General features: G+C 42.8%; 1 long non-coding RNA gene across 1 annotated transcript in view; it reads left to right on the top strand.

The window, feature by feature from the left end:
• The first annotated feature begins 3,452 nt into the window (after positions 1 to 3,452).
• The window catches only part of LOC117867718, a 28,061-nt gene continuing 15,858 nt past the window's right edge, over positions 3,453 to 15,655 (top strand). Inside the window, exon 1 of the long non-coding RNA XR_004643482.1 lies at positions 3,453 to 3,580. This is a non-coding gene — a long non-coding RNA (uncharacterized LOC117867718). The remainder of the gene's footprint in view (positions 3,581 to 15,655) is intronic.

Genomic DNA, 15,655 nt, shown 5'->3' with positions numbered 1-15,655 from the left:
AAATTCTGCTCTCATTTAAATGTAAATACAGAGTAGCTCCACTTAATGTAATAAAACTACTTGGATTTACACCAAAAGACAAATTAATTTGACCCATTGTGTTTAGTATTTTAAGCAAATGTTCACATCCTAGCTTTGAAAAATATTTTTACTTATTACCTGGAAGGAATTATATAAATCCCAACTTCGTGGCATTTGTTTTTTGGATTGTTGCATTTCCTGTAAATAACTCTGCCTTTGAAGAAACTGTCATCTATTTCAAATAGCACTGAACACTGGAATTGCAGTGATGTAGAAAGTGGAGGTTACTTACTGTAAATGGTGGTTCTTTGAAATGTGTGGTCCCTATCTGTATTCCACAGGGAGTATGCATGCGCACCATGCACCCAAGTCCAGAAATTCTTCAAAGCAGTGTCGGTTGACCCATAGTGCACAGTAGCTTCCCTCATGCTCCCAACTGAGGGCGTGTAGGTTCACACCTCTCCAGTCTCTCTTCAGACAGGGTGAAAGTAATATTAAACATTTTCTGGTACAGGGGCCCGACTCCGGGCCCCCGGAAGGGCCAGGGCCTTGGGGAGAAGAGGTAGTGCTGGGGTCAGTATGTATGTAAAGACAGAATGTCACTCCAACAGAGAGAGGAAGGCACTAATCACTGCTAGGTGAACCTATAACAAACTAAAGGCCAGATCTGAAGTCTTTAAGGAGAGGAGATAGTCTAGGATAACTGGGATGCCCACCGTAACAAACGAATGTTGGTAGCAATGTTCCCAGGCTGAAAAGCTGCACCATTTACCCAAGTAGCAGGCTGTAGTAGAATCTTTTCTACTTTGGTTAAGTATTTCCTGAACAGAGACAAGCATAATCATTCTATTTCTGATGCCCATCCAAACACCAGGCCATGAGGTGGAGTGGTGACTGATTTTCTCTCTATCCTGGGTTAGTAGATCCTGAAATGGGCGGAGCCGCATAGGTGGGTGCACAAACATCATTAGGAGTTCCATCAACCAGAATTGTCTGGGCCAGTAGGATGCTAAAAGGATGATGATGGCTTTGTTGCTCTGGACCTTGTGTACAAGGTTTGGTAGCAGGGGGATGGGATGGGAGGAAAGGCATGTCTGAGGTCATCCGTCCAGGAAAGCATGAGAGCATCACCATGGGAATCCCCATAGCCTAGAGCTCCACTGAAGCAATACATGGGAAGCTTTCTGTTCGTCTGGAATGCAAAGAGGTCCCATAGCAGAGTGCCCCCTTGTGCAAATATGTCAATTAGAACTGTGTCATGGATTGCCCATTCGTCGTCTCCAGAGAAGCTTCTGTTTAACCTGTTGGTCAGAAAGTTGTGAACACCCAGGAGGTATGCAGCCTGTATCTTAATGTGATTTCTGATACACCAGTTCCAAAGTCTGACTGCTTTCAGGAAGAAGGGATGAAATTTCACACCTCACTGTTTGTTTATATAGACCACTGTGGTGATATTATCTGATATTAACTGTACATGGAGTCGGCATATGAGAGGTAGAAAGGCCTTGTATGCAAGGCAGACTGCTCTTGGTTCCAGTAAGTTTATGTGTAGCCTGGCCTCCTTTGGGGTCCAGTTACCCTGAGCAGGGTGGTAGTCCAGCTGAGCACCCCACCCTGAAAGAGAGGTGTCTGTCAGGATGGTGGCCCTTGGTAAGGGAACGCTGAAGGGAGCCCCTACCATGACTTTGTATGAGTTGGACCACCAAGTGAGGGAGGTGAGAACTCTTATGGGAACAGTGATGTTGGAGTCGATGAGATCCCTGTGTGGTCGGTAGGTCAAGTGGAGCCAAGCTTGCAGATGACATAAGGCAAAGTAGTAGTACCCAGGTCTTGACCTGTATGTCAAAAATGGCCCTTGGCCTATGGTTGGGAGTAAGTGGAGGCTGTGGCAGTAGAGAGAGCTGAGAAATGGGATTTCTGAATCCTCTGTCATTTATATGGGAGCTCAGGTGGATGCTGCAAAGGGGGTGGTCATGGTCCAAAGGACTGTCTCTGGTGTCTCCTCTTGGAGGTTGGATTGTAAATCCCCAAGGATTGTAGAGTGGATCTTGAGTCATTTAGAGAGTGCAGGGATTTGTCCATCTTTTCATTACAAAGGTTGGTCTCATTGAAGGGGAAGGTCTTGGAATGGTGTTTTGCACCTCTGTAGGAAAGCCCGACAACTGGAGCCATGAGTCCCTTTGCATGATCAGTCCTATAGCCAAACTTCTAGATGCTGTACCTATGGCATATACCACAGCCTGGAGAGCCATCTTTGCTACTACCCACCCCTCATCCAGGAAGGAACGGAACTGGGCTCCTGACCAATGGGTTGAGATGGAACTGCCTCTGAGACATTGGTAACATTTCCTCCTCTGGAGTAAGGATGTCTCTCAGGAAGGCAATACCTGAAAGGAGTGGAGATTGCAGGTAGGGGAGGAATATATCCTCTGGTGTTACAAATGTCTCCATACAGCCTGGAGTTCAGGGAGTTCCAGAAATGCCTGAAGGACCCAGCTCATCTGTCACAGCCAATTGCTCTTTGAATAAACAAGGTGGTACCAATGATGAGGCCAAACCTGCACTCATAACTGGTGAATGTCTGTCTTTCCACTTAGGTCCCACAGTCACTGTTGGAATCGCAGATCCTTCTTTTTTGATTGTCTTGTTCTCCAGTCTGGGGATCTTTGGTGGAGCTGGTTCCATGGGCTCCATACATGACATTTCACCCAACATGAACATGCTTGGGGAGGAAACATGTTTCTTATGGACAGTCCTCTGATGGGATCTATCCTTATGCCCATGATAGTGCCCCTTACTCTTATGGGAATTGTAGGAGGAATCCTTGAGCTTCAGTGGTAAAGGCTCCTCTCCTATGCTGTTTCTTGGAAGGGAACTGCTGGTTGGTTCAGGACAATGTACGGGGGGTCTCCAGGCCTGGGTCAGAGCCTCTTCTATCAGGAACTTTTTTAGTTGGAGCTCTCAAGCCTTTCTAATTTTGAGTGGGAAGTATTAACAGGGATACTGCACTTCACAGATATATGTGCCTCACCCAGGCAGTACAGGCACCGTTGATGCTCATCACTGATGGAGGAGAGAGGGCAGGAGAAGCAATTCTTGAATCCTGGGATTCTAGGGATAGTCCCAGGACAGGGGAGGATTTCCAAAGAATGGGGGAACGGAATCGAGGGAACTATCCTATGCCGACTATATACTATACTAACTATAACTATTAAGCTAACGTATAAAACTATTTACAAAGATTTTACTTAACAGGTTATGCACGGAGTAAAGGAGGACACAATTCCGGCTCAGGACATGCGGTGATAAGAAGGAACTGGAGAGGTGTCAACCGGTACTGTCTCTTATACCCTTGGCTGGGAGCATGAGGGAAGCTACTGTGCATGTGTCAACAGTGGCAACAGACACTGCTGTGAAGCATTTCCAGGCTTGGGTGCCTGGTGTGCATGTGTACCCAGGTATGGAATACACAGAAGGACCATCACTCAAAGAAGCATTAATGGATTACACGGAAGATAAACCAGTCAAAAGTGTGTGCACGCATATACACCCAAAATCTGTAAGTAAACTAAAGGAAGTGCTGCAAGCTCAGCAATTCAATATTTTGTTTTTCCTTAAGCTGTGTGGTCACATATTAATAATGGCTGTTTGGGGGAGCTTGTTAACTCTGAAGGAATTCTTGATGTTTTCAGTATTGCTGGGCAAATTACTCTTGAAAAGCAAGCATCTCTTTCATGCATAGATCGAGTGAACTTGGCAGAAGCAATGTCATTGATGCTAACAGCGTGTGACAGGAAACAAGCTCATGTGACTGCTGTGTTTTGTAAGCCTAGCTGTTGTGTAAGATTATGGTACATTCTTTTCCAGCTCCTCTCTCAAAAATTTGAACTTTTAATTAAAAGGCAACATTGAAGCATTTCTAGTATTTAGAATCTTAATGCTGTTCCTTTCCTATTTTAACATTTAAACCAGTTTGAGTCAGCATGTGAGAAGATACTTGTATAATTAGCCTCATTGTCCATTATGTACAAATATGTGTTTTGATAACAGAAAGAATGTACCAGTGTTTTCTAATCAAACAATCAGGAATTGGGATTTTCAGCTTTTAGTGGCTGTGTCATTAGACAGCCTCAGTGAGGCTAATTAATTACCACGTTATGTTATCAGTGGGAGTAAAGTACTTATGCCTGCTTCAGGTACCTTGTGACTAAATTTAATGGTGAACTGAATTCATGTTACTCAGTGTCAGAAGCCTTGTTTTATTTTCAATTCACATCAGCAAAAAATCATAAGAAATGCTGTAGCACTTATTAGAATCCATATGAATCTAAGACCATGTCTACACTATCACGCATGCTGGCAAAACTTTTATCACTAAGGAGTGTGAAAAAAACACCCAGGAGCAACTTACGTTTTGTCAGCATAAGTGGTAGTGTGCACAGCGCTATGTCAGCAGGAGAGCTTCTCCCACCACTGTAGCTACCACCGCTCATTGGGGGTGGTTTAATTATGTTGACGGGAGAGCTCTCTCCGGTCAGCATAGAGCAGCTGCATGGAGATCTTATAGCGGCACAGTTGCATTGGTATAGCTGTCCTGCTATAAACTCTCTAGTGTAGACATAGCCTATATACTCAGATGGAGCCATTCCTGCTAAGACTGGCTACCATGTGTAGTTTTCACTACCATTTTAACTCAGTGGGATTCATCACAGTAAGGTGCACTGTGCCTGGTACTGTTTGTATATTACCAGAACCATCAGTCAGTCAGAGTAATACACTATATAAATCCTTTGTTTTCTATCTGAAAAAAATAAAAGCATAATAATAATAATTAATAATAATAATACCACTAGGTGGTGGCTCCGGAGTTAGGGTTCTAAGATTAATTTTGGACGGCAGTTGTGGTATTGTTAAAGTGTGAGCCTGCAAGTAGAGAAGTAAAGGTTGTGTGCTGTTAGGTTTAACTTTTCACTTCCTTGCTTTTTGTGGGTTTGTGTTAGATACGTTACGAGTAGCAATCCAAAGTGTTTCACAGTTAAGTTTTGTGTGTGTGTGTGTGTGTGTGTGTGTGAGAGAGAGAGAGAGAGAGAGAGAGAATTAATTATGTTGTAGATAAAAAAAATTACAGTGACAGCAACATTATAATTTAGGGCCAGGTTCTGATACCTATACACATGCTGAGTAGCAGTTACATCCTTGATTTCAATGGGACTACTTGTGGAACAAGGTATTGTGAGTAAGGGCATTGGAATCTGGTGCTTAGCACAGAAAATAATTAAATATTAATTCTTCACCGCAAAAGACTATTGCAGGATATAGAGGAAAATCAGCATAGACATGTGCAAAGCAATAATTTAAACTACTGACACACCCACTGATAGGTCCTGAATTAGCTGTAACCCCCTAGGAAAAAGATCTACCTTTTGGCAGCATTGCGGTCAGCTCAGTAAACACCTCTGCTCAGTGGACAGAAGAAGTCAAAAAGAGAGAGAGACAGAGAGAGACAGATAAGGAGAGAGAGAGAATTCATGGGTGAATCTCATAAGATGAAGAGCTCCTATTCAGTTTAGATAAGCATCTTAACATTCAGGTACTTGTCTAAACTAACTTCCCTGCCTGGTGCCAGGTGTGTTGTGAGGGGCCTCACAGCTTGCTATTCCTTTCCAGATCCAATCTGATCTATTCTGATGTGTAGTAGGGGCCCATCCGATAAACTTGTCCCTAATTCTCTTTCTGAAGTCTACCAGCTGGCCCATTCCCCCCTCCAGAGTCATAAAAATTATGCATAAAATTACGTAGGGGTCAGCTTTTCAGAGGAACCTAATGAAATTAGGTGCTCAACTCCAGTTGAATTCCAATGGCACTCATGTGCCTAACTTCCTCAGGATCATTTGAAAATCCAGCCTACACATTTACAGGATAGGAGCTAAGGACTTTGTCAACCAGGGTTGAAATTCCACCAGAGAAAAGGGTACTCTCCTTGCTTTATCCAAAGTCCATTCAGGTCAAGGGCAGGCTTTCCACTGACTTCAGCTGGCTGGTATTGGATCAGATCCTATATGTCTGCAACTTGAGGAAGAGCGCTTGATTCAGGTTTGTCTGTCTGCAGTTGCTATTTCTCTGTTATTTTAATTCCCAGTAGAACAGTTTCATACAATTAGAGAAGTCAGAGATGGAAAAGACCAGTTAGAACATCCAGATCATTTTCTTGCCAATGTTTTAGTAGATTCATAGATTATTAATAAAGTATTCAGACTACTTTATAACATAATTACTTCATCTATCTACTTACTATCATTAACCTAGGTAGCTGTAGGAGAAAATGCAGGCAGAAGCCCAGCAGCAGAGTGGGGGCTATCGTGTTTTTTATGCTCAATGTAGCATGTATGATTACCTGCCCTTTGGGCAGGTGGCGTATGTGTGCATTAGGTGCAAGGAGCTCCTGGCCCTCAGAGACTGCATATGGGCTTTGGAGGCCAGGGTGGCAGAACTGGAGGAGCTAAGGGATGCAGAGAGGTATGTTGATGAGGCTTTCTGGGACACTGTAGATTTGTCCCACCTCTGGTCAGACTGCCCCTGTGCTGTTAAAGAGGATGAAAAGCTCAGGGAAGGAGAGCAGTCAATGGGAGCAGAGGGAAACCTTCCCATAGTTGGGACCCTCCTTCCAGATGATGTTGGGGTATCCTCTCGCACTGAGGTTATCTCTCTAGGGAAGGAAACTCCAGTCATTGGGAAAAGGCAGGTATTAGTAATGGGAGATTCGATCATTAGAAACATAGATAGTTGGGTTTGTGATGACCGGGAGAACCGTATGGTGATTTGCCTGCCTGGCGCGAAGGTTGCAAATCTGTCGAGGCATCTAGATAGACTTATGTGTAGTGCTGGGGAGGTACATGTAGGTACCAATGACATAGGGAAGGGTAGGAGAGACATCCTGGAGGCCAAATTTAGGCTGCTAGGAAAGAGATTGAAATCCAGGACCTCTATGGTGGCATTCTCAGAAATGCTTCCAGTTCCACATGCAGGGCCAGGTAGGCAGGCAGAGTTTCAGACTCTCAATGCGTGGATGAGACGATAGTTTAGGGAGGAGGGGTTTAGATTTATTAGGAACTGGGGAAACTTTTGGGATAGGGGGAACCTATACAGGAAGGATCATAGAATCCTAGAATACTCAAGGAGCTAATAGAGGAGGTATCTGAGCCTCTAGCTATTATCTTTGGAAAATCATGGGAGATGGGAGAGATTCCAGAAGACTGGAAAAGGGCAAATATAGTGTCCATCTATAAAAAGGGAAATAAAAACAACCCAAGAAACTACAGACCAGTTAGTTTAACTTCTGTGCCAGGAAGATAATGGAGCAAGTAATTAAGGAAATCATCTGCAAACACTTGGAAGGTGGTAAGGTGATAGGGAACAGCCAGCATGGATTTGTAAAGAATAAATCATGTCAAACCAATCTGATAGCTTTCTTCGATAGGATAACGAGTCTTGTGGATAAGGGAGAAGCTGTGGATGTGGTATACCTAGACTTTAGTAAGGCATTTGATAAGGTCTCACATGATATTCTTATTGATAAACTAGGCAAATACAATTTAGATGGGGCTACTATAAGGTGGGTGCATAACTGGCTGGATAACCGTACTAAGAGAGTTGTTATTAATGGTTCCCAATCCTGCTGGAAAGGCATAACAAGTGCGGTTCCGCAGGGGTCTGTTTTGGGACCGGCTCTGTTCAATATCTTCATTAACGACTTAGATATTGGCATAGAAAGTACGCTTATTAAGTTTGCGGATGATACCAAACTGGGAGGGATTGCAACTGCTTTGGAGGACAGGATCATAATTCAAAATGATCTGGACAAATTGGAGAAATGGTCTGAGTTAAACAGGATGAAGTTTAACAAAGATAAATGCAAAGTGCTCCACTTAGGAAGAAAAAATCAGTTTCACACATACAGAATGGGAAGAGACTGTCTAGGAAGGAGTACGGCAGAAAGGGATCTAGGGGTTATAGTGGACCACAAGCCAAATATGAGTCAACAGTGTGATGCTGTTGCAAAAAAAGCAAACGTGATTCTGGGATGTATTAACAGGTGTGTTGTGAGCAAGACACGAGAAGTCATTCTTCCGCTCTACTCTGCTCTGGTTAGGCCTCAGCTGGAGTATTGTGTCCAGTTCTGGTCACCGCATTTCAAGAAAGATGTGGAGAAATTGGAAAGGGTCCAGAGAAGAGCAACAAGAATGATTAAAGGTCTTGAGAACATGACCTATGAAGGAAGGCTGAAAGAATTGGGTTTGTTTAGTTTGGAAAAGAGAAGACTGAGAGGGGACATGACAGCAGTTTTCAGGTATCTAAAAGGGTGTCATAAGGAGGAGGGAGAAAACTTGTTCACCTTAGCCTCTAAGGATAGAACAAGAAGCAACGGGCTTAAACTGCAGCAAGGGAGGTCTAGGTTGGACCTTAGGAAAAAGTTCCTAACATTCAGGGTGGTTAAACACTGGAATAAATTGCCTAGGGAGGTTGTGGAATCTCCATCTCTGGAGATATTTAAGAGTAGGTTAGATAAATGTCTATCAGGGATGGTCTAGACAGTATTTGGTCCTGCCATGCGGGCAGGGGACTGGACTCGATGACCTCTCGAGGTCCCTTCCAGTCCTAGAATCTAAGAATCTATGAATCTATGAATATGAATAGAATCATAGAATATCAGGGTTGGAAGGGACCTCAGGAGGTCATCTAGTCCAACCCCCTGCTCAAAGCAGGACCAGTCCCCAACTAAATCATCCCAGCCAGGGTTTTGTCAAGCCTGACCTTAGAGGTTTTTAAGGAAGGAGATTCCACCACCTCCCTAGGTAACCTATTCCAGTGTTTCACCACCCTCCTAGTGAAAAAGTTTTCCTAATATCCAACCTAAACCTCCCCCACTGCAACTTGAGACCATTACTCCTTGTTCTGTCACCTGCTACCACTGAGAACAGTCTAGATCCATCCTTTTTGGAACCCCCTTTCAGGTAGTTGAAAGCATCTATCAAATCCCCCCTCATTCTTCTCTTCTGCAGACTAAACAATCCCAGTTCCCTCAGCCTCTCCTCATAAATCATGTGCTCCAGCCCCCTAATCATTTTTGTTGCCCTCCACTGGACTGTTTCCAATTTTGCCACATCCTTCTTGTAGTGTGAGGCCCAAAACTGGACACAGTACTCCAGATGAGGCCTCACCAATGTTGAACAGAGGGGAATGATCACGTCCCTCAATCTGCTGGCAATGCCCCTACTTATACAGCCCAAAATGCCGTTAGCCTTCTTAGCAACAAGGGCACACTGTCGACTCATATCCAGGATAGGCTCCACCTAAACCAAAGTAGATTTGTCCAGACTGCTGGCACTTAACATTAAAAAGGTTGCAGACAGTTTTTAAACTAAGAGATGGGGGAAAGCCGATTGCTGCGAGGAGCAAGTGGATCGGACAGAGACTTCTCTTAGAGGAGATATTGAGAGGTTTTAGTCAGGAGGAGAGGAAGGAAGAGGATAAAGTATGGGACAGATCGGACGAGAAACATTCACATAAAAATAAATCTGACACATCAGAAAAGGGCAGACAAATAAACAGTGACAAGTTTTTAAAGTGCTTGTACACAAAGGCTAGAAGTCTAAATAATAAGATGGGAGAACTAGAGTGCCTCGTGATAAAGAAGGATATTGCTATAATAGGCATCACAGAAATCTGGTGGAGTGGGGACAATCAGTGGGACACTAATTCTGGGGTACAAAATATATCGGAAGGACAGAACAGGTCGTGCGGGGGAGAGGAGTGGAGGAGTGGCACTGTATATGAAAGAAAATGTAGAATCAAATGAACTAAAAATCTTAAATGAATCCACATGTTCCATAGAATCTCTATGGATAGTAATTCCATGCTCTAATAAGAATATAACATTAGGGATCTATTATCGACCACCTGACAGGATAGTGATAGTGACTATGAAATGCTTAGGGAGATTAGAGAGGCTATCAAAATAAAGAACTCAATAATAGTGGGGGATTTCAATTATCCCCATATTGACTGGGTACATGTCACCTCAGGATGAAATGCAAAGACAAAATTTCTCGATACTTTCAATGACTGCTTCTTGGAGCAGCTGATACAGGAACCCACAAGGGGAGAGGCAATTCTCGATTTAGTCCTGAGTGGAGCGCAGGATCTGAGGTACAAGAGGTAACTATAACAGGACCGCTTGGAAATAGTGACCATAATATAATAACATTTAGCATTCCTGTGGTGGGAAGAAAACCTCAACAGCCCAACACTGTGGCATTTAATTTCAGGAACTATGCAAAAATGAGGAGGTTAGTTAAACAGAAATTAAAAGGTACAGTTCCTGGAGTGAAATCCCTGCAAGCTGCATGGACACTTTTCAAAGACACCATAATAGAGGCCCAATTTGAATGTATACCCCAAATTAAAAAACACAGTAAAAGAACAAAAAAGAGCCACCATGGCTTAACAACCATGTAAAAGAAGCAGTGAGAGATAAAAAGGCATCTTTTAAAAAGTGGAAGTCAAATCCTAGTGAGGTAAATAGAAAGGAGCATAAACACTGACAAATTAAGTGTAAAAATGTAATAAGAAAAGCCAAAAAGGAGTTTGAAGAACAGCTAGTCATAAACTCAAAAGGTAATAACAAAATGTTTTTTAAGTACATCAGAAGCAGGAAGCCTGCTAAACAACCAGTGGGGCCCCATGACGATTGAGATACAAAAGGAGCACTTAAAGACGATAAAGTCATTGCGGAGAAACTAAATGAATTCTTTGCTTCAGTCTTCACGGCTGAGGATGTTAGGGAGATTCCCAAACCTGAGCTGTCCTTTGTAGGTGACAAATCTGAGGAATTGTCACAGATTGAAATGTCATTAGAGGAGGTTTTGGAATTAATTGATAAACTTAACAGTAACAAGTCACCGGGACCAGATGTCATTCACCCAAGAGTTCTGAAAGAACTCAAATGTGAAATTGTGGAACTATTAACTATGGTTTGTAACCTGTCCTTTAAATCAGCTTCTGTACCCAATGACTGGAAGATAGCTAATGTAACGCCAATATTTAAAATGGGTTCTAGAGGTGATCCCGGCAATTACAGACCGATAAGTCTAATGTCAGTACCGGGCAAATTAGTTGAAACAATAGTAAAGAATAAAATTGTCAGACACACAGAAGAACATAAATTGTTGGGCAAAAGTCAACATGGTTTCTGTAAAGGGAAATCATGTCTTACTAATCTATTAGAGTTCTTTGAAGGGGTCAACAAACATGTGGACAGGGGGGATCCAGTGGACATAGTGTACTTAGATTTCCAGAAAGCCTTTGACAAGGTCCCTCTTACATAAATTAAGTTGTCATGGGATAAGAGGGAAGATCCTTTCATGGATTGAGAACTGGTTAAAAGACAGGGAACAAAGGGTAGGAATAAATTCTAAATTTTCAGAATGGAGAGGGGTAACTAGTGGTGTTCCCCAAGGGTCAGTCCTAGGACCAATCCTATTCAACTTATTCATAAATGATCTGGAGAAAGGGGTAAAAAGTGAGGTGGCAAAGTTTGCAGATGATACTAAACTGCTCAATATAGTTAAGACCAAAGCAGACAGTGAAGAACTTCAAAAAGATCTCACAAAACTAAGTGACTGGACAACAAAATGGCAAATGAAATTTAATGTGGATAAATGTAAAGTAATGCACATTGGAAAAAAGAACCCCAACTATACATACAATATGATGGAGGCTAATTTAGCTACAACTAATCAGGAAAGAGATCTTGGAGTCATTGTGGATAGTTCTCTAAAGACGTCCACACAGTGTGTAGCGCAGTCAAAAAAGCAAACAGGATGTTAGGAATCATTAAAAAAGTGATAGAGAATAAGACGGAGAATATCTTATTGCCCTTATATAAATCCATGGTATGCCCACATCTTGAATACTGCATACAGATGTGGTCTCCTCATCTCAAAAAAGATATACTGGCATTAGAAAAGGTTCAGAGAAAGGCAACTAAAATGATTAGGGGTTTGGAACGGGTCCCATATGAGGAGAGATTAAAGAGATTAGGACTTTTCATCTTGGAAAAGAGGAGACTAAGGGGGGATATGATAGAGGTATATAAAATCATGAGTGATGTGGAGAAAGTGAATAAGGAAAAGTAATTTACTTGTTCCCATAATATAAGAACTAGGGGCCACCAAATGAAATTAATGGGCAGCAGGTTTAAAACAAATAAAAGGAAGTTCTTCTTCACACAGCACACAGTCAACCTGTGGAACTCCTGGCCTGAGGAGGTTGTGAAGAGTAGGACTATAACAGGGTTTAAAAGAGAACTGGATAAATTCATGATGGTTAAGTCCATTAATGGATATTAGCCAGGATGGGTAAGGAATGGTGTCCCTAGCCTCTATTTGTCAGAGGGTGGAGATGGATGACAAGAGAGAGATCACTTGATCATTACCTGTTAGGTTCACTCCCTCTGGGACACCTGGCATTGGTCACTGTCAGCAGACAGGATACTGGGCTGGATGGACTTTTGATCTGACCCACTATGGCCATTCTTATGTTCTTATATGTACATGTAAAGCTGACAAGATTTCCAACAGGAAGGATTTTTTGTTATTACTATTACTGTGTTTTTGTTTGGCTAGTTTTTACAAAGACTGAGGGCCTGATAATTGCATGTGTTCAGCATGTTGCAAGATCAGTTCCTATCGGACTGATCCATGGCCCACTGAAATCAATAGAAAGACTCTGCCTTTGTGGACTTTGGTTTGACTCTAAATGAAGAAACTCTGATTTTTTTTCATTTCAGAAAATTCTCCCCCCTCCCTTTTAATACAGAGGAAAAGAAACTTTCTCTTTTTTTCAGTTAAACTAATCACTCACCCAAAAATGCCATGCGTAATTAGGAATAACTTACTGTTTCTTCCAAAAGCAAAGCCAGGGGAGTCCTGACCTCGATCTGGTGCTGAACTTACAGTTTTCAATGGAAACTGAAATATTTATGATTTTTCTATTTTTTTCCTTAGAACTGGCATCACTTCTGCTTTCTCCAAGACTACACAGTAACTTCACTACCATAAAGCACAGAGCCAACAACACATGTATGTTTTCCAAGTTATGAAACACTGGTATTTGCATTCATGTGGATCTGTCTTGGAGAGTGCTTGCATTGTACATGGACTGCCTACATAAACGAAAGATTTTGATCAAGACATGTTTGAGATTAACTCTATTACCTCTTAAAAGCTGAGCATCTTATTAACTATAGTTGAATGCTTTCTCAAACTCCTAATACATGAAGCAAGACAGGGACTACCCCCTAGAATCTTGATCAGTAGACTGGAATAGCTGGTGTTAACTATTGACAGGTGAACCCAGAGTATTTGGGGATCCCCTAAGCCTTTTGGCTTTAAGTCTTTGTTTTCTTTGTCTTTAATATGAATTATATTTTTTTGATAATCAAGACCCTAAGTTATTATTAACTCGAACTTAGTGTGATCAGCATTTAATTGAAATTTACCATTATGGCAGCTTTCTTATTTCAGCTCTTGGGGACCATTCCTAATAAGCCCTCCTGACAAAAATAAAATGATTAAATGACATGCTAATGATTAAATTACATGCTAAGTCACAGTTTTATGCTGACTTTATGTAGTTTCAGGTACTTCTTACTGATGTTCAAACTTCATAAATAAGCACTAGGCATGACCGCCCATGTCCTGGTCACTGACAGTTTGAGCAGTCCCAACCCAAACAATAAGAGAACTAGAGCTGATAGGGTGAGATGTCCTACAAAGGCCAACACCTCTTTGACAGGGATAGTGGAAACCCTACAGACCTTGCAGGCCCAAGTTGCCCTGTAGGCATAGAAAGCAGTCCTGCAAGCTCAAGTTCTGAGGTGCCTCTTTCACCTCTGACCCCAGCTCCCAGAAAGCTCAAGCTCCCACTGCTTGACAAGTTTAATAGCCAGTGAGACAATTTCATTAGTTCCAAAATCAGAATCTGTTCCTATTTCTGCCACACCCACAGTTGTACCCAACTGACCAAGCCCAAGTGGGATTGCTTATCAGCCTGCTTACCAGGGAAGCCATTTCTTGAGCAACTGTGCTCCTGGAAAAAACAAGTCCACTTCTGGGACAATTTGATGACTTCATTAGAGCTATGGTGGTGATCTTCAATAACCCAGGTAGAGGGCAAAGCTGAACTTCAGGTGTTGTGGCAGGGATGCTAGCCAGTTGCTAAATATGCAACAGCGTTCCAATGCTTGGTAATAGACACCAAGTGGAATGAGGCTGCCAGTGATATTGTTTCTGACTTGGCCTAAATGATGATACTAAAGATGAACTGGCATGGGTGGAACCCCCATCTGGCCTTGATGCCTTAGTTGAGCTATGCATCAAGATTGATGATCACCTGGCTGAATTCTGTGAAGAAAAAAGATGGTCCTTCCAGATCCTGCCAGCCCTACCAGCTCTGGTGTTCTCACATCACCCACCAGTCCCTTCTCCATCACCCAAATCCATGTAAGTCGATCAGGTCCAGCCCCGCCTCTCCGGCATGGAGAAAACCTATGCTTGGCATTGTGCCTCTGGCTATACTTCGGGTAACCAGGACATTGCATCAAGCTGCCTTGCTAAGGTCTGATCTGTGCCCGGGTTGGGAAATGCCAAGCCCCAACCCTGATAGGGAAGTCCTGGATGGGTTGGTCCCCTTCCCCCTTTCCAGAAGCCCAGGCCAACATTTATCCATCAGTAGCTTAGTGATGTCCAATCAGTGCTCAAAACCTCTCCAACTCCCTCTTCAGGTCCGGAACCCTGTGATGCCCAATACCAACCTACAGACTCTGGTGGACTCAGGTGCCTCAAGCAATTTCATAGAGCTGGAGTTTGCCCAGACATACAATATCCCTACCTAGCACAAGGACTCCCCTGAATTAGTGTAGTCCATAGATGGAGTCATTCCTTCCATCAGGATTACTCATCCAGCAGACAGCTCTCTTAGAAGTAAATACCCTTCGAGACCACCAACGAACCTCTCCAGTTTGGGTTAATTCATGCACCACATTCACCAGTTGTTCTTGACACTCCCTGACTCATTGCCAATGACCTGACTGATGGTCAGGTATGATACACTCTGACTTCCTGCCTTGCCAACAGTTCTGTTTCCTGAGAGCCAATCTGGGACTAGAAACCTGTTACGAATTACTCAGTCCTCCATGAATTTCCCAACGGCTCCAGGGATTCCTGTTAAATATCAACACTATGCTGATGTGTTTAACAAAAAGAAAGCCAACACCCTACTGCCTCATTGCAGCTATGACTGCCCCATCAACTTCCAGTCGGGAGCACAGGTTCCCTTTGGGTGCTGTGCTATCTCAACATGTGGGCCGACGTAAGCACTCCACCTCTGTGCTTTTTATTCTCAGAAGCTAACCCCAGCAAAGAAAAATTACAGTATTTGGGAAAAGAAGCTAGTGGCTATCAAGATGGCTTTCAAGGAATGGCACAATCTCCTAGAAGGAGCCCAGTTGCCAGTTCAAGTCCTGACAGACCATGAAAACCTGGAATACTTATGAACTGCTAGACTCCTTTACTAA

This window comes from Trachemys scripta, chromosome 1, assembly GCF_013100865.1.
Source record: "Trachemys scripta elegans isolate TJP31775 chromosome 1, CAS_Tse_1.0, whole genome shotgun sequence".
NCBI lineage: Eukaryota > Metazoa > Chordata > Testudines > Emydidae > Trachemys > Trachemys scripta.
This window is presented reverse-complemented; position numbering and strand designations above follow the sequence as displayed.